Consider the following 26,405-nt stretch of genomic DNA (forward strand, 5'->3'; position numbering starts at 1 on the left):
CCAAAATTGGAAGTGACTTTGAAACTGGGTATCAGGCAGAGGTTGAAACAGTTTGGAAAGCTCAGAAGAAGACTGAAAAATGTGAGAAAGGTTGGAACTTCCTAGAGACTTGTTGAATGGCTTTGACCAAAATGCTGATAAAGATATGGACAATAAAATCTCGGCTGAGGTGGTCTCAGATGGAGATGAAGAACTTGTTTGGAACTGGTGTAAGGTGACTCTTGCTATGTTTTAGCAAAAAGATTGGTGGCATTTTGCCTCTGCCTTAGAGATTTGTGGAAATTTGAAATTGAGGGAGATGATTTAGGATATCTGGCAGAAGAAATTTCTAAGCAGCACAGCATTCAAGAGGTGACTTAGGTGCTGTTAAAAACATTCAGTTTTAAAAGAGAAGAAGAGCATAAAAGTTCAGAAAATTTCCAGCCTGATGATGTGATAGAAAAGAGAAACCCATTTTCCGAGAAGAAATTCAAGCTGGCTGCAGAAATTTGCGTAAGTAATGAGGATCCACATGTTAATTGCCAAGACAATGGGGAAAATGACTTCAGGGCATGTCAGAGAACTTTGCAGCAGCTCCTCCCACCACAGGACTGGAGGCCTAGGAGGAAAAAATGGTTTCATGGGCCAGGCCCAGGGCCCCCCTGGTATGTGCAGCCTAGGAACTTGGTGTCCTGCATCCCAGCTGCTCTAGCCATGGCTAAAAAGGGCCAAGGTGTACCTCAGGCTGTGGCTTCAGAGGGTGCAAGCCCCAAGCCTTGGCAGCTTCCATGTGGTTTTGAGCCTGCAGGTGCACAGAAGTCAAGAATTGAAGTTTGAGAAGCTTCTCCTAGATTTCAGAGAATGTATGGAAGTGCCTGCATGTCCAGACAGCAGTTTGCTGCAGGGGCGAGGCTCTTATCCTCTGCTAGGGCAGTGTGGAAGGGAAATGTGGGGTTGAAGCCCCCACATATAGTCCCCACTGGGGCACTGCCTAGTGGAGCTGTGAGAAGATGGCCACTATCCTCCAGACCCCAGCATGGTAGATCCACCAACAGCTTGCACTGTGTGCCTGGAAAAGCCACAGACACTCAACACCAGTCAGTGAAAGCAGTCGGGAGGGAGGCTGTACCTTACAAAGCGACAGAGGTGGAGCTCCCCAAGACCATGGGAACCCACCTCTTGCATCAGCAAACCTTGGATATGAGACATGGAGTCATTTCCTTCAGAAATAAAGAAGAAATAGTCTTTCCCAGACAAGCAAAAATTCATCACCAGTAGACAGACCTTACAAAAAATGCTAAAGAGAGTGTTTCACCTGTAAGTGAAAGGATGACAAATACTACCATGAAAACATATGAAAGTATAATTCTCACCGGTAGAGGTAAATTACTATCAAATTTCAAATACTCCATTACTGCAATGGTGGCACATAACCTTTCAAATCTCTAGTATGAAGACTGTAAGTCAAAATGGTCAAAGATAACTATAACAAGTTTCTAAGGGACACACAATATAAAAAGATGTACATTAAGGTAATAAAATTATAAACTGAGGGGGAGGGCAAAAATTTTTGATCACATATATGTGATCAAAGTTAGATTGTTATTAGCTTAAAACAGCTTAAGTTTTTTTTTTAATGTAAGCTCCATAATAATCACATGGAAAAAAATTGTAGCAGATACACACATGAGAAAGAGAAAGGAATAAAAACTTATCACTGCAGAAAACTGACAATCCACAAAGGTAAACAATAAGAGAGGAAGAAAGGTAAAGGGTTTTATATATATATATATATATATATATATAATATATATAAAATATATATTAATATATTATAAAACAATATATAAAAATAAAATAATATATAATTATATATCATTTTTATATAATAAAATTATATATTATTTTTATATAATAAAATTATATAATAAATTATATAAGAAATTTATTTATTATATAATAATTATTTATTTATTTATAATTTATTTATATATTTATTATTTAATAATAAATATAATTTATTTATTTTAATAATAATTTTATAATAAATATAATTTATTTATATATAAATAAATCTATAAATAAATTAATATAATTAATTTATTAATATAATATAATTAATTTTTAAGTATAATTAAATATTTAATTAATTAAATAAATTAATTTAATTATTTTAAATAAATTTAAAATAATGTATTATTTTAATATTATATATTATATATTTATATATTTATTAATAATTAAAATTAACTTAATCTAATCATTTAAATTATTGATTAATTTAATTTATTAAAATAATTAAAATAATTAATATAATTAATTTATTAATAAATTATTATATAAAATAGTAATAAATATATTTATATATACTTATATATAAATATATAAATTTATAATTTATATATTTGTAATAAATAAATATAATTTGTTTTACAATATTTTTATAATAATAAATATAATTTATACATTTATTATTAATTAAAATAAATATTTATTTATTATATAATAAATTTTATAATAAAATAATATTATATAATAATAATATATATAAAAATAAAATAATATATATAAAAATAAAATTATATATATATAAATAAATAAAACCCAGAAAACAACAAAATGGGAGGAGTAAGTCCTTACCTACCAAAAATAACCTTAAATATAACTTGCTTACATTTTCCAATTAAAAGATAGAGAGGGGCTGAAAAGATTAAATAAAAAGACCTAAGTATATGCTTCCTACAAGAAACTCAATTCACCTGTAAAGACACACATAGACTGAAAATGAAGGAAGGGAAAATGATATTCCATGCAAATGGAAACCAAAAGAGAACAAGAGTAGTTATACTTATGTCAGATAAAACAGAGTTTAAGTCAAAAATGTAAGAAGAGACAAAGAAAATCACTATATGATGATTAGAGGTAAATTCAGAAGGAAGATTAGCAATTGTAAACATATATGCATCCAACACCAAACAACAAGGTACTAATATATAAAGTAAATATAATTAGAACTAATAAGAGTGATAGACTGCAATAAAATAATAGGAGGGATTATCAGCTGAGGACAGATCATCAAGGGTGCTTTCAAGGTTATTCGATGGAGTATGACCCAAGGTCACTCCAGCTTCTGAATGAAAGAATATGATGTGCTTATACTTAGAATTATTCTTCCCTATGATGACTGCAGATGACTAAGTGCTGACTTTCTTAATCTTCAGGATGAGTTCTTTTTCACATTCTTAGGATGAGTTCATATATATATATGTATGTATAAACAAACTTCAATAAGGATGAGTTCCCCATGTGTCTCCCAGGAATTCTCGGACACATCAGAATCCCAACAAGGATTACAACTTAGACCCAAACTGGCTTGCACAATACAGAGGTCCTCCATGTCCCATGGATAAGGCTAATTAGAGAAAGTGAAGACCTAGACTGGCTGGGAATACAAGAAGAGACAAGGCTAGATAACAGCGACAGAATAAGTAGGATATTGAGAGGTTAGTTGAAAGCATATGTTAATGGTCAGAAGCATAAAAATGCTGAATGGCCAGAGTTTAGTATCTGGAAAGGGATCAAGCATTGAGATGAAAGCCCCAATGTTCTTGCTGGAACGTTAGAGTGGTAGATGGTTCACATGGTGGATGCTGGCAGATAGTACAGACCACTGAATTTTACTTTCCTGGAGTAAAATTCTTATGGCTTGGCTGAGTTACATCACCTCCATTTCCAATTCAGTAAGTGGTAGCTTTTATTACTGAAAGTGCTCTATCTTGCAATGTTTAAGAGGTAAAACAGTATACATAATGCAAATAGATGGGTATAATTAATCTCATATGGTGTATGAAGAGAAAAAGATGCCAACACAAATCACTGCCCAGAAGTCTTGATGTTTCACTGCCCTTGGAATCAGTGACACAGATTTAGTTATAGGTGAAGCTGCATTATAATGAGATCCTTCTGGTGGATTTGTAACTAAGTCCTCTTGGATGAGGTCCATTCAGACCACATGATACTGAATTCCGCCATTTCACATGATAAGTAATCATCTGTGAATATAGTATATTTTAATGGTGTCTGTCAGTTTTTAAAAAGTCAATTTAAATGGATAAATATATAGTTATGCATTTGACTCTATTTTTCCAGTATATGTCAAAAATTTGACATATTAAAACTTTAAACAGCACTGGTGTTCTTCCGATTTTTAGAGTAAAGTTTATGTAGTTGAGATAAGCTATTGACTATAGGTTAGTGCTAAAATGTGTTTAGTTATTCAGGTTGTAGTAATAATAAGAAGCATAATAATAGCTTACATTGTCGAGTGCTTACAATATGCAAGAAATGTAAGGCAGCTTTCTAAATGCTCTATGTGCAGTACCTTTACTCCATCCTTTTAAAAACATGAGGTAGGTACTGTTTCTTCTTTCATTTTAAGAAAAGAAACTACATCTTCATTCTCCCAAGAATGTACAATTATAGAGTGTTGGAATAGGAATTGGAGTCCAAACCTATTAAATTCTAAATCCATGTTCTTGACCGCTACTCAATACTGCTACTTTTTCTTAACAACAAAATCAGAATAAATATATCTAATATATTTATTAGCATTATGTCCTGACACTGAGAAAAGGAAACAGAGAAATTAAAAATCTGCTAGGTTTATGTATGACAAACCCACAATCAGCATAATACTGAATGGGGAAAAGTTGAAAGCATTCCCCCTGAGAACTGGAACAAGACAAGGATGCCCACTTTCTCCATTTCTATTCAACATAGTGTCAGAAGTCCTAGCCAAAACAATCAGGCAAGAGAGAAGGAAATAAATGACATTTAAAGTGGAAAAGAGGAAGTTTTCCAATGATATTATCATATACCTAGAAAACCCTAAAGATGCCTCCAAAACACTCCTAGAATTGATAAACAAAATCCACAAAGTCTCAGGTTTTAAAATCAATATACACAAATTAGTAGCAATGCTATACACCAACAATGATCAAGCTGAGAATCAAACTGAGGACTTAATCTCATTTACAATAACTGCAAAAAATTAAAATACCTAGGAATATACTTAACCAAGGAGGGGAAAGATCTCTGTAAGTAGAACTACAAAACACTGCTGAAGGAAATCACAAATGACACAAACAAATGGAAATACATCCCATGCTCACGAATTCAAAGAATCAATATTGTGAAAATGACTATAATGCTCAAAGCAATCTATAGAGACAGTGTAATTCCTATCAAAATGCCAGCATCGTTTTTCACAGAATTAGGAAAACAGATTTTAAGATTCATATGGAACCAAAAAAGATCCTGTATAGCAAAGCAATCCTAAGCAAACAAAACAAAACTGTAGGCATCACATTACTGGACTTCAAATTATACTACAAGGCTACAGTTACCAAAACAGCATGGTACTGATATAAAAGTAGACATATAGACTAATGGAACAGAATAGAGACCCTATAAATAAAGCCAAATACTTACAACCAACTAATCTTTGACAAAGCATACAAAATATAAATTGGGGAAAGTATACCTTATTTAATAAATGGTGCTGGGAAAAGTAGATAACCACATGCAGAAGAATGATATTGGATGCCTATCTCTCACCTTATACAAAAATCATCTCAAAATGGATCAAAGACTTAAATCTAAAACCTGAAACCATAACAATTCTAGAAGATAACCTAGGAAAACTGCTTCTTGACATTGTCCTAGGCAAAGAATTTATGACTAAAATCCCAAAAGCAAATGCAACTATAATAAAAATAAATAAATAGGGTCTAATTAATTAAAAAGCACAAGAATTAATCATCAGAGTAAACAGACAACCCACAGAATGAGAAAAAATATTTGCAAACTATGAATCTGACAAAAGACTAATAGCCAGAATCTACAAGAAACTCAAACAAATCAATAAGAGAAAACAAATGATCCTATCAAAAAATGGGCAAATGACAGGAATAGACATTTTTCAAAAGAAAATATACAAATGAACAACAAATATATTTTAAAAAACACTCAACATCACTAATCATCAGGGAAATGCAAATTAAAACCACAATGAGATACCAACTTACTCTTGCAAAAATAGCTGCTATTAAAAAGAAACAATAGATGCTGGCATAGATGTGGTGAGAAGGGAATGTTCATATGCTGCTGGTGGGAATGTAAATTAGTGCAACCTCTATGGAAAACAGTATGGAGATTTGTTAAAGAACTAGTTCTACCATTCAATCTAACAATTCCACTACTGGATATCTACCCAAAGGAAAAAAAGGTATTATATCAAAAAGACACCTGCACACCTCTGCTTACTACAGCACAATTCACAATTGCAAAGATATGGAATCAACCTAAGTGCCCATCAACCAATGAGTGGATAAAGAAAATTTGGTGTATATACACTAAAGAATACCACACAGCCACAACAAAGAATGAAATAATGTATTTTGGCAGGGCGTGGTGGCTCATGCCTGTAATCCCAGGACTTAGGTAGGCAGAGGCGGGTGGATCACCTGAGGTCAGGGGTTCGAGACCAGCCTGCTCAACATGGTGAGACCTCATCTCTACTAAAAATATAAAAAGTTAGCCAGGCGTGGTGGCAGTCACCTATAATCCCAGCTACTTGGGAGGCTGTGGCAGGAGAATCACTTGAACCCAGAAGGTGGAGTTTGCAGTGAGCCGAGATAGCACCATTGCACTCCAACCTGGGTAACAATAGCGAAACCCTGTCTCAAAATTAATAATAATAATAATAATAATAATAATAATGTGTTTTTAGCAATTTGGATAGAGCTGGAGGCCATTATTCTAAGTGAAGTAACTCAGGAATGGAAAACCAAATACTGTATGTTCTTACTTATAAGTGGGAGCTAAGCTATGGGTACACAAAGGCATACAGAATGATATAATGAACTTTGGAGACCCGACTGTGGGGGATGGGAAGGGAGTGAGGGGTACAAACCTACCTATTGGGTACAATGTACACCACTCGGGTAACAGGTGCACTGAAATATCAGACTTCACTATACCACTATTCAATTCATCCATGTAACCAAACACCACGTATACCTCTAGATATTGAAACAAAAAAAAATTTAAAAAAATTAAAAATCTGCTAGGTTTAATCAAGAAGTATTTCTTGAATATCTAGAATGTGTTCAGCAAAGATGAAAAGCAGAAGGGATATGATCTCTGCTTTATAATTTATAATCTGTAATTGGAAAAAAAAAAAAGAACCCACACAAAATAATAGCAAGCAGCAGAAGAATAAATAGAATTAATGGGGAAAGAAAAAGTAATAGAATTAACGGGGAAAGAAAAAGTATGTGGACAGACCTTTAATACCTGAGATGATGGGGATCATTGGGGAATGAAGTGACCAGCAGATTTAGAACAAATGAGACTTGATAAGTCAGAAGGAAAAGGTAACATCTTTGTTACATCCTCTTTGTCTTAAAAGAAAGGTATTATACATTTACACACATACGTGAACCACACTTTCTTAAAACATGGAATAAACATATACACCTGAAGTATATAAAACATATATGTAGGTTCCAATGATTAAGTATAAAGCAAATACAATATAACTCCCTCTCAGGTTAAGAAATTGAAAATAACTGATTTCCAAAATCTCCCCATGTGTCCTTCCCAATCCAAACTCCCTTGAAGCACATTTGATGAACTTGTATGACACAAAGAAAGAACTGTAAATAGCGCCCAACAATTGTATTCCTGGCAGCTTGTTGTTCTGAGTTAAAAATGGCATAGACAGAGTAAGATTTTAGTCATGTCCTGAAAAGCAGAAACCCTCACCAATAATTAAGCCAGTCTCTGCTTAACCAAACCTGTGTGTGTCTCACAATGAGTAACTGATCAACAAGAAGTTTCTCAAGTAACTTTCCAGATGTTGCTGATTGAGACATCCTTCAGCTACCATGACAAATAGGGCAGAATTAAGTGAATGGCAGGCATGCGACACGAAGGTAGCCAGGCCTATCTTGACGGGACTCTACCATTTAGCAGCAGGCCCTTGATGCTGAATAATCTGGATAAACACAACTGAACAAAGGTTAAACCTACTCTTGTTTGAATTAACTCTAATCCTGCTCATCAGCCTTAAGGAATGGAGCAGTCATATTTTTTGGAACACACAGTAACAAGAAAAGCCTAATTAGAGAGCAAAGGGTAGATGTTTAGCAGCTGTAATAAATGTGATGTGCTGAATGCATTATCTATTTGGCAGAAAACAAATTATGGTGTAATCTGCAGCATTCAGGCAGTCTAATTTATGGCATCTCATTTAAGGAAATTCTTTAACCCAGCATTTTGAGATCATAAAGCACATTTTAACAAATGCAAGCATGATTTTCTGGAATTCAGAGAGACCTTTAAGAGATGGGAATTTTCTGGAATATACCAGGACCATTTGAATGTGTTTTTTTAAAATAAATTAGTTCATAAATACTATCCTAGCAGCTTGATATTACCAAATGATGGAAAAATTTTTTTTAAATATTTTTTTCTGAAATAAATGGAAAATTTTTCACTGCACAATTGTTTTGTAGGACTCACTCAATATTTGATCATTGTTGCTTGTAACCTTTCAATTGCCTTTGGTTGTGCTTAGAAACCCAGTTTCCAGCCTTCCTACTCCACACCTCCCCCAGCTCTCCTAGCCAACTAAGCTTCAGCCATGGTGGCCTACTTTCTGCTACTCTATAAGGCTACTTCTGGCCTCAGGATCTTAGCACTGGCTCCTTGCCTCTGCCTGAAAAGCTCTTCTGCAGATTCTTGTGTGGCTGGTATCTTCTTATGATTTTGTTACAGTGCCTCTTCTACAGAGATATCTTCTCAGATCACTTTCTATTCAAGGTTCTCCAAACACTCTCCTGTTACTCTGATTTTCTTCACAGGACCTACAACTATCTGAAGTTAACTCAGTTGTTTATTTACTGCCTGTCTCACCTATTAGAATATACATTCCACTGAGCAGTGACTTCATCTTGTTCAATCACCTTTGATCTTCACTGCCAAGAATAAAACTGAAGGTATGGTAGGTGCCCACTATATTAATGCCAATATGAATAAATGAGTGAATATAATGGAGAGAAACTTAGGTAAATCTCAGTGCCAGAATTCCTACCAGTCTGGAAAATTTAAAATCACAAGTTGTATTTTAAATGTTCTTCATTAACCTAGAAAAAAAATACTTAATAGCACCAATATCAGAAGTACTTTGTGTTTGTGTGTATAACTGTAACAACCTTCCTATGATTGGCTAAAAAATATATTGCGTATACAAAATGTCTTTTTCTTGCCAGTGGGAAAACTAATGTTCAGAATGGCTCATCTACTTATTCAAGTTAGAAAGTATCAGAGACAAAATCAAAGTTAATATTCAATGATTTGATTTATAAACTGTGAATTGATCTTCCCACAATTTTCTTCTGGCTGGAAATATACAAAATAGGTGATAAATGAAGAACTAGTCACACAATATGTCAATGGCTTTGTAATAAGAATAATTGGTAAATTTGCCTTGAATTATTCATTTTTTTCTTACTTTTCTCTTTCTTATAAGCAAAGTGAACACTCTTTTTCCTTTTATTATAATATACGCAAATTTTAAAAATGAGTTCTATTTTAACATTTTTTTGTCAATCTACATTATCAAAATGACGTTCCATGCCTGAAAGGTAATCACCTGTCTACATTGAACTATAGTTACTGTGCAGTTCATTATTTACACAAATGCTATAAATCGAGGTATTGCACTAATAGTGGGCTTGATATGCAGATATCACTTGTCTAAGTCATATGAAATATAGTATTTCTCATTATTATATTATGCCATCCTAGTGGTCTTGAGGAGAGTCAAATGAAGACCTATTTCTCAAACGACTAAAACCAACTCAAGGTGCCTATTCCAAATGGTAGGTTGTTACTTTCCCTCAGATTTCTCACAATGTTGAAGTTATGGAGGTGCTGAGAAGGAAGCACTCTACCAACAATCCCAAGAAGGCTCTGGAATATTTATCCCAAATTATGGCCAACCCAATAAACTAAAATAAGAATGGACATTTTCATTGCTTTCACAAGAGTCAAATAAAAATCATTGCTTAAAAGTTTTAATACCTTTGGAAGACTAATAATACACACTGGATCCATTTGTGTGTGTGTGTGTGTGTGTGTGTTGTGTTTTGTTCGGTTTGGTTTGGTTTGAAACAGGGTCTTGTTCTATCACCCAAGCTGAAGTGCAGTGGCACGATCACGACTCACTGCAGACTTGACTTCCCGGGCTCAATAAATACAGCCACCTCAGCATCCTGAGTAGCTGGGATCACAGGCATTTACCACCTCACCTGACTAATTTTCGTAATTTTTTTTAAGAGATGGTCTCACTCTGTTGCCCATCTGGTCTCAAACTCATGGGTTTCAGTGAATCTGCCTGCCTTGCCTCCCAAAGTGCTGGAATTACAGGCATGAGCCACAGCTCGTGGCCTGGATCCATTTTTAAAATCTGCCCTTTTTGCCTCCCTGGTTGAACTTAATGCTGGAAAATGCTTTTCCACTATGGATACTCCTTTGCCTATATGCTTCTAGTTCTAGTCAAAGTCCATATCCCATCTTGCCTTAAGGGGAACATGTTTTTGGAGGAAGTCAAGGTTTTAATCATTTTAACATACCTCATTGTGTGATGCTATGGCTACAGGCAAGTCATTTGACTATTTTAGCTGCGTGGAGCTTCTAACAAGTTAGCACAAGCATTTATCAACTGAGCAATTTGTTATCATTTTTAGGAGTAATAATTTAAGCAAATCAATTATGCACTTGTAGATATAGCTATTGGCTTTGTCTACATCAGTGATTCTTAGATTCTATCGCCTATCTCCTGAAACAGTGTATCAGACACTTAGGTTTCATGAAGCTACTCTTGGTTCAAAAATGTATTGTAAACAAAGTAGAAAGAATAATCCAAGGCAAAACTATAGAGACAGTAAAAACATCAGTGGTTGCCAGGGGCTAGTGTGGAGGGAGGGATAAATAGACAGAGCAGAGAGCATTTGTAGGGCAGTGAAACTACGCTATTCGATACTATAATGATAGATACATGTCATTATGCATTTGCCCAAATTCATATAATCTAAAACACCAAGAGTGCACCTTAATGTAAACTATGCACTTTGGGTGGTAATAATGCATGAAGGTAGGTTCAGCAATTGTAACACAGGTACTATTCAATTTTTTTTCTTTTTTTTGAGACGGAGTCTCTCTCTGTTGCCCAGGCTGGAGTGCAGTGGTGCATCTCTGCTCACTGCAAGCTCTGCCTCCTGGGTTCACACCATTCTCCTGCCTCAGCCTCCCAAGTAGCTGGGACTACAGGCGCCCGTCACCAAGCCCAGCTAATTTTTTGTAATTTTTTTTTGTTTTTTTAGTTAAGACGGGGTTTCACCATGTTAGCCAGGATGGTCTCGATCTCCTGACCTTGTGATCCGCCCACCTCAGCCTCCCAAAGTGCTGAGATTACAGGCGTGAGCCACCGCACCCGGCCACAAATGTACTACTCTTATATGTGATGTTGATAATGCATGTATGGGGCACAGAGTATATAGGAAAGCTCTGTACCTTCTGCTCAATATTGCTGTCAACCTAAAACTGCTCTAAAAATAAATTCTATGAAAAAGGATAATCTTGTCACTAAAGGAAAATTATTGTTAACATTTATGTGTATCTCCATGAATCCAAGCATTCATACAAAATAAAGTTATATTACAAAGTAAAGTTGTAGTATACAACATCAAATATTCTTCCCTAACTTTATTATCCATAAATGCATAGCATTCTTGTCAGTGTATACCAAAACTTATTTAAGCATTCAGTTGTTTTTGGAAATATAGATTATACCCAAGTTTTCTGTTTATTCATTTGTATTTTGCTTCCGTAAACAAAGCTGCAAAAATATTCTGACAGCTATATCTTTCAGTATGTTCACAATTAGTTTACTTGCATTGTTTGGAAATAAGATTTGGCATATATAATCAAATAATTCATTTAATCTAAAGGTAAAGTTAGAGGTGTTATATTGTGACTATGATCTCTTCAGAGCGCAGAACTTTTGGCTAATAATAACAGTAACAGTAGCAGCAATTATTATTGTTGTTGTTTTTATTTATTGGGTATTTAGGTATCAAGCACTATGCAAAGCACTTTACAAACAAAGCCTCGTTTAATATTTATAAAGCTTTCATGAAGAAGGTATTATTATCCCATCAATTATTTATGAAAAAAATAGCAAAAATTGAATGCATCACAGTCTTTAGGTAAACTGTTTTAGTATCAAAATATTGTTATATCTATTCAGTTGTTGGTATTGTCTACACCGTACATAGCTATTTATGTAAACTTTTATTTTATTCTTTTTTTTAGGTTTTTTTAAATTTTTTTATTTATTTTATTATTATTATACTTTAAGTTTTAGGGTACATGTGCACAATGTGCAGGTTAGTTACATATGTATACATGTGCCATGCTGGTGTGCTGCACCCATTAACTCGTCATTTAGCATTAGGTATATCTCCTAATGCTATCCCTCCCCCCTCCCCCCACCCCACAACAGTCCCCAGAGTGTGATGTTCCCCTTCCTGTGTCCATGTGTTCTCATTGTTCAATTCCCACCTATGAGTGAGAACATGCGGTGTTTGGTTTTTTGTCCTTGTGATAGTTTACTGAGAATGATGATTTCCAATTTCATCCATGAGTTTTAATCATGAAAAATTTCAAACATATATTGGCCTAAATTTCTCACCTGCATCCATACCTTTGGCCACAGAACTTTGTTGCACTCTAACCTTCTGCCATGTGACTTGTTGAGGTCAATAGAATGAAGCTACTTTGAAGCCAAGGCCTGCAGAGGCTTTCTGTATTTCACTTGTCTTCTTGCACCTGTCACAGAAGTAAACATGTGCCTGTCTGGGCCGTTGAAGAATGAGAGGTTTGTGAAGCAAAGCTGAGATGCTTCAGTCTTCCAACCATGGACATCGTCAGGCAGCTGACAGCCAGCTAACCCCAGACATGAGAATGAGCCCAGCCAAGATCAGCAGCACCACCGAAGCCACTAACAGTCAACCACAGAGGTGTGAGTAATAAATACTCATTGTGGCATGCCACTGAAGCTTTGTGAGTGTTTGTTATGAAGCACTACCCTAATAGCTAGTTGATACACATAAAAGAATAGAGATAATATTGTACCACACCCTCATGCATCTATTATCCACTTTCAACATCATTCAACACATGGCTCATCTTGTTTCCTATATACTCACTACTTCCATCCGTATTATGTTGAATCAAATCCCGCACTCTGGATTTTGTTTTTCACAGACTTGTGGTGTCATTTGCCGTGTTCTTCTGCCCTTTAATTTCCCATAAACTTGTGGTTTGATCTAAAGACTCAGATAAGCTCAGGTTTCATTTTTAGGCAGCGATACTTCAGAGCTAGTTATAAATTCATTTTGTATCACCTAGGGAGCTTGCCATGTCTAGTTAGTATCTTTCTCTCTTTGTGATGTTAATATTAAACAGGCATTCAGGCATTGCAAATTTGATTCATCTATTAGAGACTTCTCACAGTGTTTCATCTAACCGTTTTTGCAGATTATAAGGGTTTTCACCTAGATCGGTTATTTTATTCTGGGCTGCCAAATAGTGATATTTTAATTCTATAATTCCTTATGCATTTATTACTTGGAATTTATCTGTAAAAAGGGACTTTCTCTTCATGATTATTTGGCTATCTTAATGTACAGATGGCTCAGAAGTAATTCTCCCCCTTTATTGATTAGTTTTCAGAAGAGTAAATTGGCTTCTAAAAATCCTCCAAATATGACTAATGAGTTTGAGTATTTTTGAGAATCATTAAAGAACTCACTGATGTCAGCTTAGTTTGTGTATTTAAGCCCATTGTAGTAATTACACAAGCATTTTTCAAAAGAAAAAGTTATAAATATCATGTTTTGCTTCTTTTATATCACTACTATATATAGTACATTTTTATTTCAACTGAGCCTATCTTTAATATTGTAATCAGGTGTACTTATTCTATTCTCCTGACTGTTTTTAGCTATAAAATATATTTATTCCATTTATAATGAAAATTATTTTGCTATCAGTCAGTCTTCTGGATATTCATTGTGAGTAAAAGTGTCTTCTCTTGGGGATATTTTAAAAAAATGGTCTATTCATGGAACTTGTTAAGTTAATTGACTTAATATATTTATTAAGCTCCATGTAATTCAGACATCAATGCCATGGCATTATCTCACACCCACACACACACACACACACAAATTTCTCCTATTTAGAAACCTATTTGGATGTTATTATTTCAAAGAAAGTTCTAGGAGAGGATTAGAAAATATCATGTGCGTGTGTGCAAATTCCAGCGACTAGAGCTGCTTGACTTGCAAAAGAGCTTTAGACACTTACGAAATATACGAGCTCAAGGTCAAAGAACTCTGAAATTTCCTGGGTGTCGTTCTTGCCAATGTGACAAAAGTTGATTTACTGCTACTAGGAAAGTCCTGGCAAAATGGAGTGTATAAGGAACTTTCTGTACCGTTTATTTACTTATCAGGAAAAACATATGGTAAACAGAAATTGGCTCTTCAAAATGCAACTGACCACCCTCCTCTACCCCAATTCTACCCCGTTAATACTTTCTGCCCCTATACAGGATACTCTTCTCATGCCTCTAGCTTCATTTCTAATTATTTACATTTCTTATTTCATAGGAACATTTGGCTAATAAGATTATACCAGATCATCCACCAATGTGCCATCCTAACTATGTAAATGACAGAGATCTGAAGATCATTTTGTTTTCTATATGACAAAGTGAAAGTTATTTACCTCTATACTAAACATGTACTGGAATTGATATCATTAAATTTTGCCTTATAGTGTGATAGGGAGACATTTCCATAAGCAATGTGTATCTATTGTAGAAAGATTGGAAAATTCTGAAGAGCACACAGAATAAAATAGAAATCATGTGTAATCACACAATTCCAATATTGCCACTCTTATCATGTTGGGTTTTTGTTCTGCATCTTTTTGTAATATGATACCAGTTTTTGATGATCCACTGTGTTAGTTTGTTCTTGCACTGCTATAAAGAAAGACCCAAGACTGCGTAATTGATAAAGAAAAAAGGTTTAATTGGGTCATGATTCTGTAGGCTGTACAGGAAGCATAGTGGCTTCTGCTTCTGGGGTGGCTTCAGGAAACCTACGATCACGGCGGAAGATGAAGGGGGAGTGAACACCTCATATTGTTGGAACAGGAGCAAGAGAGAGAGGGGAGACTTGCTGCACACTTTTAAACAACCAGATCTTGTGAAAACTCTTATCAGGAGAACAGCACCAAGGGGATGGTGCTAAACCATTCATGAGAAACTGCACCCATCATCCAAGCATCTACCACCAGGCTCTGGAGATTACAACAATGGAGATTACAATTTAACATGAGATTTGGGCAGGGACACAGATCCAAACTCTATCATCCACCTTAATTAATTTCTGAAACTAGGTGAGAAAAAGATGCATTTTGAAACTTTGATAGTACTCTCTGGTACTTTCTCCTTTAAAAGCAAAAAAAAAAAAAAAAAAAAAAAGGTCCAACATGAAACTAAAATGTTTCTGCACATGAAAGGAAACAACAAAATGAAAAGACAACCTACAGATTGGGGAAAAAAAGTGTAAAGCATCTATTGAATAAGAGGTGGATATTCAAAATTTATAAAGAACTCATACAACTCAATAGCAAGAAAACATATAACATAATTTTAAAAATGGACAAAGGACCTGAATAGACATTTCTCTAAGAAAGATGTAAAGATGGCCAACAGGTATATAAAAGGATGCTCAACACCATTATAAGGGAAATGCAAATCAAAACCAGTATAAGAGGCTGGGCCTGGTGGCTCACGCCTGTAATCCCAGCACTTTGGGAGGCTGAGGCGGGCTGATCACTTGAGGTCAGGAGTTCAAGACCAGCCTGGCCAACATGGTGAAACCCTGTCTCTACTAAATACACAAAAATTAGCCAGGCATTGTGGTAGGTGCCTGTAATCCCAGCTACTGGGGAGGTTGAGGCAGGAGAATCGCTTGAACCCAGGAAGCGGAGGTTGCAGTGATCCGAAATCGTGCCATTGCACTCCAGCCTGGGCAACAAGAGTGAAACTCCATCTCAAAAAAATAAAAAAAAGAAAACCACTATAAGATATCACTCCGTACCCATTAGGATAGCCATTATCAAAAAGACAAGAGGTAAGTGTTAGTAAGTGTGTGGAGAAAAGAGAACTCTTGTACACTGTTAGTGGGAGTATATATTGGTGCAGTCATTACGGAAAACTATATGTGGGTTCCTAAACAAATTAAAAATAGAATTACCATACGATCCAGCTACTCTGCTTAAGGGTATATACCCAAAGGGAATAAAATCACCACCTTGAAAAAAAAATCTACACTCCCAAGTTCATTGTAGCATTATTCACAATAGCCAAGATATAGAAACAACTAAAGTGTCTGTCGACAGATGAATGAATAAAGAAGCTGTGGTGTGTATATATACAATGGAGTATCATTCAGCCTTAATAAAGCAGACCCTGCAGTTACCACAAAATGGATGAAGCTGGAGGACATTATGCTAAGTGAAATAAGCTGGACACAGTAAGAAAAATATTACAGAATCTCACTTTTATGTGGAATCTAAAAAAAAAAAGAGTCAAAGATACAAAGATAAAAAATAAAACAGTGGTTACCAAGGGCTGAGTGGTGCGGAGAAATTGGGAGATGCAGGTCAAAAGCTACAAAGTAGCAGATATGCAGGTGAACAAATTTGAAGACCAAATGTTCAACATGAGGACTATAGCTAATAATAGTGTATTGTATTCAGGATTTTTGTTAAATGAATAGATTATAGCTGTTCTTGCCACAGGTAAGAAAAATGGCAAAAATTACGTGAGATAATGGATATGTTTGTTTCACTATAGCAACAATTTACTATATATGTGTCTCATAACATTATGTTGTATACCTTACATACCCACAACAAAAATTATTTTATTAATAATTGCAAGGCTATGAAACAAACCCAAAGAGTTTTCTGAATTGATAAAGAGGGTTCATCTAGGAATATATGTGAGAAGTACAGGAAGTGAAGTTTTGGTTCAACTTAAATGAAATTGATTTTCTAATATTTTAAGATCACAAATAATAATAGTATGCTGAAACCAGCTTGTACTTCTTCATGAGAGAGGACTGTTAAATTTTAAGAAATCTAGCAAACAGACTGACATCAGGTTGGTAGACTGAAATTGACCATAGTGGGAGAATTTACATCATGGAAATTAGCAAATGCTACAAACCAAGGCTTCCCACCTCACTCACATGCAGCACACTACAGCCGCAGGGTATAGAAAGGTAATGTACATGACTGAACAGACCAGGTATCTAAAGTTAGGGAGTGGTCTAGACTATGACAAACTCTAGAGCCCTGTGTAAGGAAATCTCCTCAGTTCTAGATAGTTTGATATGGGAAAGGTGATTCAGCGTTTTCATTCTCTGTTTTATGAAATAAACCGAGAAATCTAGATATTTAAATGTGAAATTCTTTGAATTTTAAAACACCATTAAAGAAGTGGGGAAAAGGTGCTCTTCGGCTGAATACAAGCTATGGGCCAACCATTTTCAACTTTTGTTTAAAAAATGTGAGTTCCTTTTTCTCACTATGTCAAGCAGAGGGTAAGTGTTGTGGAGAATGGCGAAAGAGAATTCTTGCTTTGATAATTCTTAATGGAGGAAGTGTAAGGCCCTTCCAATGCAAAAACCTTCATGACTTTAGGAGGCTTTTCTTCTCCAAATGCCTTTTATTATTTGGGGGCATCACTCATGTACAGTCACGTGATATCTCTGTGGTCATGTTGAACTCCGCTTTATCTCTTGCACCAAGGGATACTGAAATCTGTGTTCTGGAAAGTTTGGAGACTAATGATTTCATAGCATCTTAGAATATTAGGGCTGGCAGATGATTGGTAAATCAACCAGCCTAGGGGTTTTTAACCCAGAATCCATAACTGAGCCTGGATGGTGGTTACAAACCCACTGAAAGTGTTCCATAGATTTCATCCATTATTCAAGTGTTCATGATCCAAAACTGGGTAAGAACCACCAATACATTAAGTTTCTTCAGTTATTCAACAGAGGTGGATAGAGTACTGGCTCCATGCCAAATTACATGGGTAAACACTGGAGAACAAGCAAAATAGACACCTGAGTCTCTCTCCTCAAGGTGCATAAAATTTTGAAGAGGAGGCACACAATTAAACAAGCAACTATCATAAAGCACAGTTATCCTGTGACCAAAGAAGCACAAAGGATTGGGAAACTCATAAACAAGTATCTATCTTAGCCTAAGATGGATGGGTCAGGTGTTTTTAGGAAGAAGTATTGAAAGAAGTGACATTTAAATTAAAATCTGGAGGAAGAGTAGTAACTGGCCATTTGAAAAGATGGTTATCCCTCCAAATAGTTCAGAACCAGACTATAAACAGCAATTTCATTTAACATAGAAAGAAACTGAGACCTAAAAACCTGGAAAATCTTCCTCAAGTGACTTGAATACAGCATATACTGAAGAAAAGTTTGACATATGACTATGAATGAGTAAACAAACAATAAAAACAAAGACTCCTCTGTTGCAGAACACTGAGAAAGCTCGTTTACCTCTCCTCTGGGATTTATCCACCCATGTCGGAAACTGAGAATGCAATATCCCAACATCATGAGGAGAATCAATTAATCAACCCAATGAGGCTAGTTTTTCCATAGATTGTGGCTTTGGCTGACTTGGCCTTATTCTTTGCCTGTTGGAATTGTTCCTGCCTCTACATGCAGCCCTGCTTCTTAACCCATCATAAGTTTGAGCAGGAAGAATAAAAGAATGAAACTTAGTGGACCCCACTTTTAAGATGCCAAATACACTTTCCTTTCCTTGTAGGATTGGATATAGGAAAACATTATTTGTATAGCCCTAAATTTTAAAGAACTTCTTGGGTGAGAAGCCTTGCTCATGCCTTATATTTTCAGATCAGATCTTTTCAGACTTTCTTTTAAAAAATGCAGTCATTAAAATATTCACTTTTGGTCCCTTTTTTCTGCCTTATGACACCTGCTACATGACTATAAAACCCCACACCTCTGAGGAATTCACTTTTAAGGAAATAAGTATTAATAAAAATTGTAACTGTATGTTAGAGAAAACATTTTCTGTCATCTCTGAGACATTTGGGTACCAAGGATCCCAAGATTCTAAAGAAAAGTGATAAATATCTACCTGTAAGACTTGCTAAAAGTTGGCCAAAACCTTAATTGGGACTCTTATGTTACTTATCCTAACTACAACACTTTGAGAGCAAAAGAGGGCACTATTAGTAATTACACAGGGTCAAGAGGTATAAACCAGAATACATGATAACTTTAAGGCAATATTTCTCTCCAGCCCAAACAAAAGACAAAGAATGATTTTTAGCCCCTGTCAAGGTAAATGAAGGGGGATCCAAGAGTAATTAGGTTATTTTTTCCTTACCACCTGGGTGACTGTTGAAATAAAGTAACTCACAGGTTATAGTTGAATGGTGGCCTCCAAAAATAATATCTACGTCCTAACTCCCAAAACTGTTGAATGTGATCTTATTTGGAAAAAGGATCTTCACAGGTGTAATTAGGAATCTTAAGGAGTGATCATCCTGGATTACTCAAATTGGCCCTAAATCCAATGACAAGTGTCCTCATAAGAGACAAAAGAAGAGAAGGTAAAGACACAGAAGAAAAGTCCACATGAAGATAGAGGCAAAGACTGAGAACCAAGGAGTGTCTGGAGCTACCAGAAGCTGGAAGAAAAAAGGAAGGATTCTCCCCTCAAGACATTGGAGGGGACATTGTCTCACTGACACTTGATTTTAAACTTCTGCCTCCAGAACTGTAAAAGAATAACATTCTGCCATTTTAAGCTACCAAGTTTGGCATAACTTGTTACAGCAGCCCTGGAAAATTAATATAAAAACCCATAAAAAAATGGAGCACAAGAGAATTTTGGGGAAGATTATTATTTTGAGTTTAAAGTTATAGAGCCTCATGTCTGACCCCTGCAATGTCAAGGAGAGGAGAGAAGGCCACAGGCAGAGCAAGTTGCACTTCCGCAGAGAGCAGAGCAAAGATTCATGTTTTCTTTGGACTAAGTAAACACCTCTGTGATTTGTAATGGAAAGACCATTAGATTTGTAATGGAAAGACCATTCCCAAGAGGTCTGCTTTCAGAGATAAAGCAACCCCAGCAATGGACTGCTAGGGCCAGAGCTGAGGAAGTGTATTAGTTATCTACTGCTATATGACAAATAATCCCCAAATTTATCAGCATTAAACAACACATATTTAATGTATCACACCGTTTCTAAGGATCAGCAATCTGGGAGCAGCTCAGCTGGTGATTCTAGCTCAGAGTCTCTTATGAGATTGCACACAAGCTGTCATGTGGGCTACCATCATCTGAAGGCTTGACTGGGGCTGTAGGATCCATATTCAAGTTCACTCACATGGCTGTTAGAAGGTGGCTTCAGTAGTCTTCATAGGGTTGCTTGCAACATAGTTGCTGGGTTTTTCAGGAGCAAGCAATGTGGTAGAGAGGGGTGGGGAGAGGCCAAGAGGGAAGCTACAGTATGTTTTTTTTAATTATTTATTTATTTATTTTATAGAGATTGGGTGTCACTGTGTTGTTCAGGCTGGTCTTGAACTGCTGGCCTCAAGCAATTCTCCTGCCTCAGCCTCCCAAAGTGTTGGGATTAGAGGTGTGAGTCACCATGCCCAGCTGCTACAGAATGTTTTATAACCTAACCTTGGAAGGATATACCATAATTTCTCCTGTATTAAATATAAAGGGTGGTATAATGTGGGACTACACAAGGGTGAATACCACGAGAGAGGTAATTATTGGGATCCATCTGGTGGCTTCCACAGGCAGAGTGGTAAAGAGAAAGTGTATAGTAGCCATCAGGGATTTGTGTCATCAGGAGGTAACCTGTGATTATAGTAGTCATGGAGTGGCCTTCCAAAACACCATGAAGCCATCACAAAGAGAAAGAGCCATTGGATGCCTAATATGACAAAGGGCTTCAATAACCAAGAGAGAACTACAAGAACTATAGATGACACCTTCTAAGTTCAAAGAACTTTACCCCCTTCTCCTTTATTTTCTTTCCCCACAATTCTACCTTCATAACGGAGTCAGAAACAGCAGGGGTGGTTGGAGAGAAAGCAAATCAAAGAAAAGAGAAAAAAGATGGATAATGATACTTGCTTCACAGCCTGTCAAAGGAAATTCAGAGGAAGTATGAGTTGGTAAAAAAGTAGAGCCTCTGAATTTGATGAAAATTTGAAGTTTTTATTTTGCTTACTTTTTATTATGAAAAATTTCATTCATTTGCAAGAGTAGAGAGAATAGCATAATGACCCCAGCTTCAGCAATTGTTAACATTTTGTCACCTGCTCGTTTATTCATGGCTGTGTTCCTCTTCCTCTGTTTTCATTTTTTTCTCATCTTCTATGATCTCTTAGACTTCTCTGACCAACATTGCCCAGAGAGCTTCTGTTTTTCTGAAGTTCTGGTTAAGTTTCAGTAGAGCCTAGAGCCCAGATTTTAGAGTATCAACATCCTTCTCTCTGTTCTCATCTCGAGGGCTCCAACAGATGCCAGTATTAACTAACAAAGATTTAAGAAAGAGAAAGAAAGCAGGGAACAGAAGGGACAGGACAAAAGATGGACATCAACAACTAGATTCAGAAACAGACTTCCTGGACTAGAGCAGGAGGGTTATGGATAGCTTGTGCTCAGGACTGGCCAATGTGCAGAAGCTGCTGAAAGGCCTGGGAGTGATTTCATATTATAGGTGCCAGGAGAGATCAGGATAGGCAGTACAGTGAAAAGAATCTAAAACTAAAAGTCAAGAGTGGGTGTTCATCCCAGATCTGCTTCTAATTTTCAGTGCAACCTAGGTCAAATCACATCTCTCTGGTCTCCAGGGTCTTCTTTTGCAAAAATCAGTGGTAGGAATTGACAAGCTAACTTTAAAATTCATCTAAAACAATCTCTTTCAACTTATTATAATTATTAATATTATCACCACCCAAAAGAGCCCTTTTAATTTTTTTCTAATCATCCCCCTATAAAATATTAATACCACCAATATGTATCTGTTTATCTACTGCATTTATATCTTATGCATAAAACAGTAAGATTTTTTTTGCTCACTAAAAACTAATTTTCACCCTCTTGGGGGTGATATCACACAAGTCATTGAGAATGTATGGTCTAGAATTTAAAAGGTAGAAAATAATTTCAAAAAAATACAGAACAAGAAGAAATATGAAAGACCACTTTCCTAACCTAACATCAAAACATGCTAAAAATTAAATTAATAAAAAAAGTGTTGGTATAGCAATAGAAAATGAAGCAGAATAGCATCTTGAGATATATTCACATATATATAAAATATTTAGGAATTCATTTTGATTAGCTTGGCATTTCAAAATCAGTGAACAAAAAATATTTAAAAAGTGATTTTGGGGAAATAGACAACCACTTGGAAAAACTAACTAGATTCCTGCACCATCTACACAAATAAATTGTAGGTAGATTAAAGAGTTAAATCTAGGCCAGGCATGGTGGCTCACACCTGTAATCCCAGCACTTTGGGAGGCCGAGGCAGATGGAGCTCCTGAGGTCAGGAGTTTGAGACCAGCCTGGCCAACATGGTGAAACCCCTTCTCTACTAAAAATACAAAAATTAGCCTGGTGTGGTGATGGGCACCTGTAGTCCCAGCTACTTGGGAGGCTGAGGCAGGAGAATCACTTGAATCCGGGAGGTGGAGGTTGTGGTGAGCTGAGATCATGCCATTGCACTCCAGCCTAGGTGACACTGTGAGACTATGTCTCAAGAAAAAAAAAAAAAGATTAAATCTATAAAAATTTTATAAAAGATTTGGAAAGTACAGAAAATATGTTTTATATTTTAATTTTTTCCATTATTTCATAGGGGCTTTTTTCATTTAAACTTTATCTTATCGTCTCTTTATATTGTTCTAGTATTTTTAGTTCTCTGGGGACTTTTTCTCGTGTGTTGTACGTACAGACATCCTCTTTCTCTCTCATGGTGATTTCTCTCTTCTTGTGGTTTGTAATTTTTTAGTGTGAGCTCATCTTTGGTAGAATTGGGCCCCAGTTTATGAAAGCAGACCCATAGAGTGCTTTTGCATCTGTCTCATCTGAACTTCCCGGGATTCTGCATTCATACGTATATTAATTAATTCTTGTTTGGGAATCTCATACCACACGGGGAGTGTAAATTAATATCTCATAAAGTAGCATAGCAGAGGGGTTTCAGTTTCTCCTGGTAGATCTTTTCCTCTCCACTGAAAGTCTGTAGAAGACAGTGAAGTTCTTCCACTTTCATACTGGAAGGTCTTTTAAGGATTCTAGCTCTATGTAAGCCCTGCCTGTCTCTCATGGAAGTCCCAGGGGCACAGAACTCACATGTCTCATAAATGATCCAGCATTTGGACACCTGTCACACAGGAGGTTTCAACCACCACTTTTGTGCGGGCCACGGAGACAGCCTGATAGCCACCCTTCCAGGCAAGGGAAGTGACGTTTGCCCCTTTGACTCATCACTGCCACCACCACACCCACACCCCAAGTTTGAGTTCTGTAATGAGGCCTGCAATGAGGAACAAAGAGGAGGGGAGAAAATAGGAGTTTTAAGTTGGACTATGGTGAGTTTGCTGTTGTTCAAATTACTGAGAGACCAGGCCTAGATGTCCTGAAGTGGTTTGAAATGAGGATTAGATGGAGTAATGTGGTTTGAATGTTTGTGTCTTCTCTAAATTCATATATTGAAATCTTAACTTTCCCAGTGATATTAGGAGGTGAGGCCTTTGGGAGATGATTACGTCATGAGGGTAGAGCCCTTATGATTGTATTTAGTGCCCTCGTAAAAGAGATCCCAGAGAGCTAGCTAGCCCCTTCTGCCATGTGAGGACACAGCAAAAAGATCCCATCTATAAGCCAGAAAACAGGTCCTCACCAGACACCAGATCTGCCTTGATCTTGGACTTCCCAGCTCCAGAACTGTGAGAGATAATTTTATATTGCTTATAAGCTACCCCATTTATGGTATTCTGTTTAGTCTCTCAAATGGACTGAGACCTGGGATATTGTTGGAGAAAAATAAAACACTGTCATATTTGTATCACAGGAGTCCAGAATGTTTATTAAACTAATAATATGCCTATGTAAAAAGATTGTGGAGTTCTTAAATCAAATAAAGTAAGGGTCCATTTCACTGATAAGTGAAAAAAGCAAGTCATACAGCAACATGTGTCATACAATCCCATTCACATAATTTTTAAAAAATATTCTTTCTAAATACCTTTCTATCTATGTTTCTGTCGACCTGCTTATTTATCTACATAAAGCGTAGCATGTCATTTACTAGCTCTGTTAGCTTGGGTAATTTGCTTAGCCTCTCTGTGACCTAGTACACCTCTCTCCCTTAGTGGTAGAAAAGGAACAATACTCTTTTACCATTGTAAAAAGTAAATTCCATAATGGTAAATACATTATGGAATTTTGTAAAGATTATATGAGTTGATCTAGGTCAATATTTTAGAATAGGGTCTGGTATTTGGTAAGTGCTATAAATTTTGTTACTATTACTCTATTTGATGCATACCAAAAGGCCTGAAAAGATATTTACCAACCTCTTCATGACAATACTTCAGGATCGAGGAGCACGATTGGATAGAGAGCCAAAAGTCCAATTTTCACTTTTTTTCCATCCCCAACCACCCTTAGGATTGCTAGAATATTTATGCAGAAAATGTTTAATTTTAAAACATAAAAATAAAATAAAATGATTGTTCTAAAAAATAACCACATATCCCTTCAATAATAATTTTTAAAATAAATCTTACAAGACTTAGTGGCTTTATTTGCCACTTCTCATCCACCTGCTAAAGCTAGCACTTGTTTTGTAATCCTATATCATCAGTTATCTTTCTACATGAAAGTTTTGGCTTTCCAAGTAGACTATCTGCTATGTCAATGCCAGCACCATCTCACACACTACTTGTAATCCCACCATGATAAATGCATTGCAAACACAATGCAATACAATATGACTAATGTCTAGGCCAACTTATTAATCCCCTCTTAAAGCCAGAGATGCAGAGTGTATCAGCCCTTTTAAAAGTCAGTTTAGACATTAAGTCCTCCAAGTTTCCATTAACCACACTTGCTCCCCTGCGTCATCAGCAGTTTCCACTACAAACAATCTAGATTTTAGGTCTCATAATAGCAATAATAGTAACAGCTAACATTTAGATATTTCCTATATGTATCAACAATGTTCTCTTTAGCTGTTCTCAAATGTTCTGGTCTTTAGTCCCTTCTATATTCTTCCATGAGGACACTGAAGAACTTTGGTTTATGTTGGTTATGTCTATCTGTATTTACAATATAATTAAGACTGAGAAAATTTCAAAATATTTATTAATTTATTTAAAAATAATGGTTCAGACAAATCAGATTTAAAATTTTAAATAAAATAATTATAAATGTGCTAAAATAAATGTTTTTAATGAAATTAATGTATTTTTCAAAACAAATTGTGAGAAGAGTGATTTTTTTTACATTTTTGTAAATCTCTTTAATGCCTGGCTTAATGAAAGACATCTGGATTCTCCCATGCATTCATTCTGTTTAGATATCACATGTCAGGTGATCTCTGGAAAACTCCACTCTACACTCATGAGATAATAAGAGGGAAAGGCATATAACATGTTAGCATTAGTATGAAGATAAAAAGGGAGGGGGAAAGGTAAGCCATTTCTTCACATTATTAGGGAAATAGTTTTGATCTTCCATAGCCCCTTTAAGGACCTTAGAATCCCAAAAGTCCCCAAACCACACTTTGAGAAGATCACAATTTGAGAATAGCTGTTTTACTTATCCTCACAAAACACTATAAATACTATTATTCTCCTTTCAAAGATAAGGAAATTAATGTCCAGAGGGGTTAGGGAAACTTCCTAAAGTTACACAGCTAGTAAGTGGAAGAGCCAGGATTTGAACCAAAATACAGATCCTTAATCTTTATGCTATACTGCCTTTATAGCAGCCCGTACGTAGCTACATAGCTCCTTGTCCTGCTATACCAACCATTTAGAGCTTAATGATTGTCTTTTTCTATCTCATCTACTTGATTATTTAATTGATGTATCATCTATCTATTTGTCCATCTA

The sequence above is a fragment of the Pan troglodytes genome, chromosome 13 (genome assembly GCF_028858775.2).
Source record: "Pan troglodytes isolate AG18354 chromosome 13, NHGRI_mPanTro3-v2.0_pri, whole genome shotgun sequence".
NCBI lineage: Eukaryota > Metazoa > Chordata > Mammalia > Primates > Hominidae > Pan > Pan troglodytes.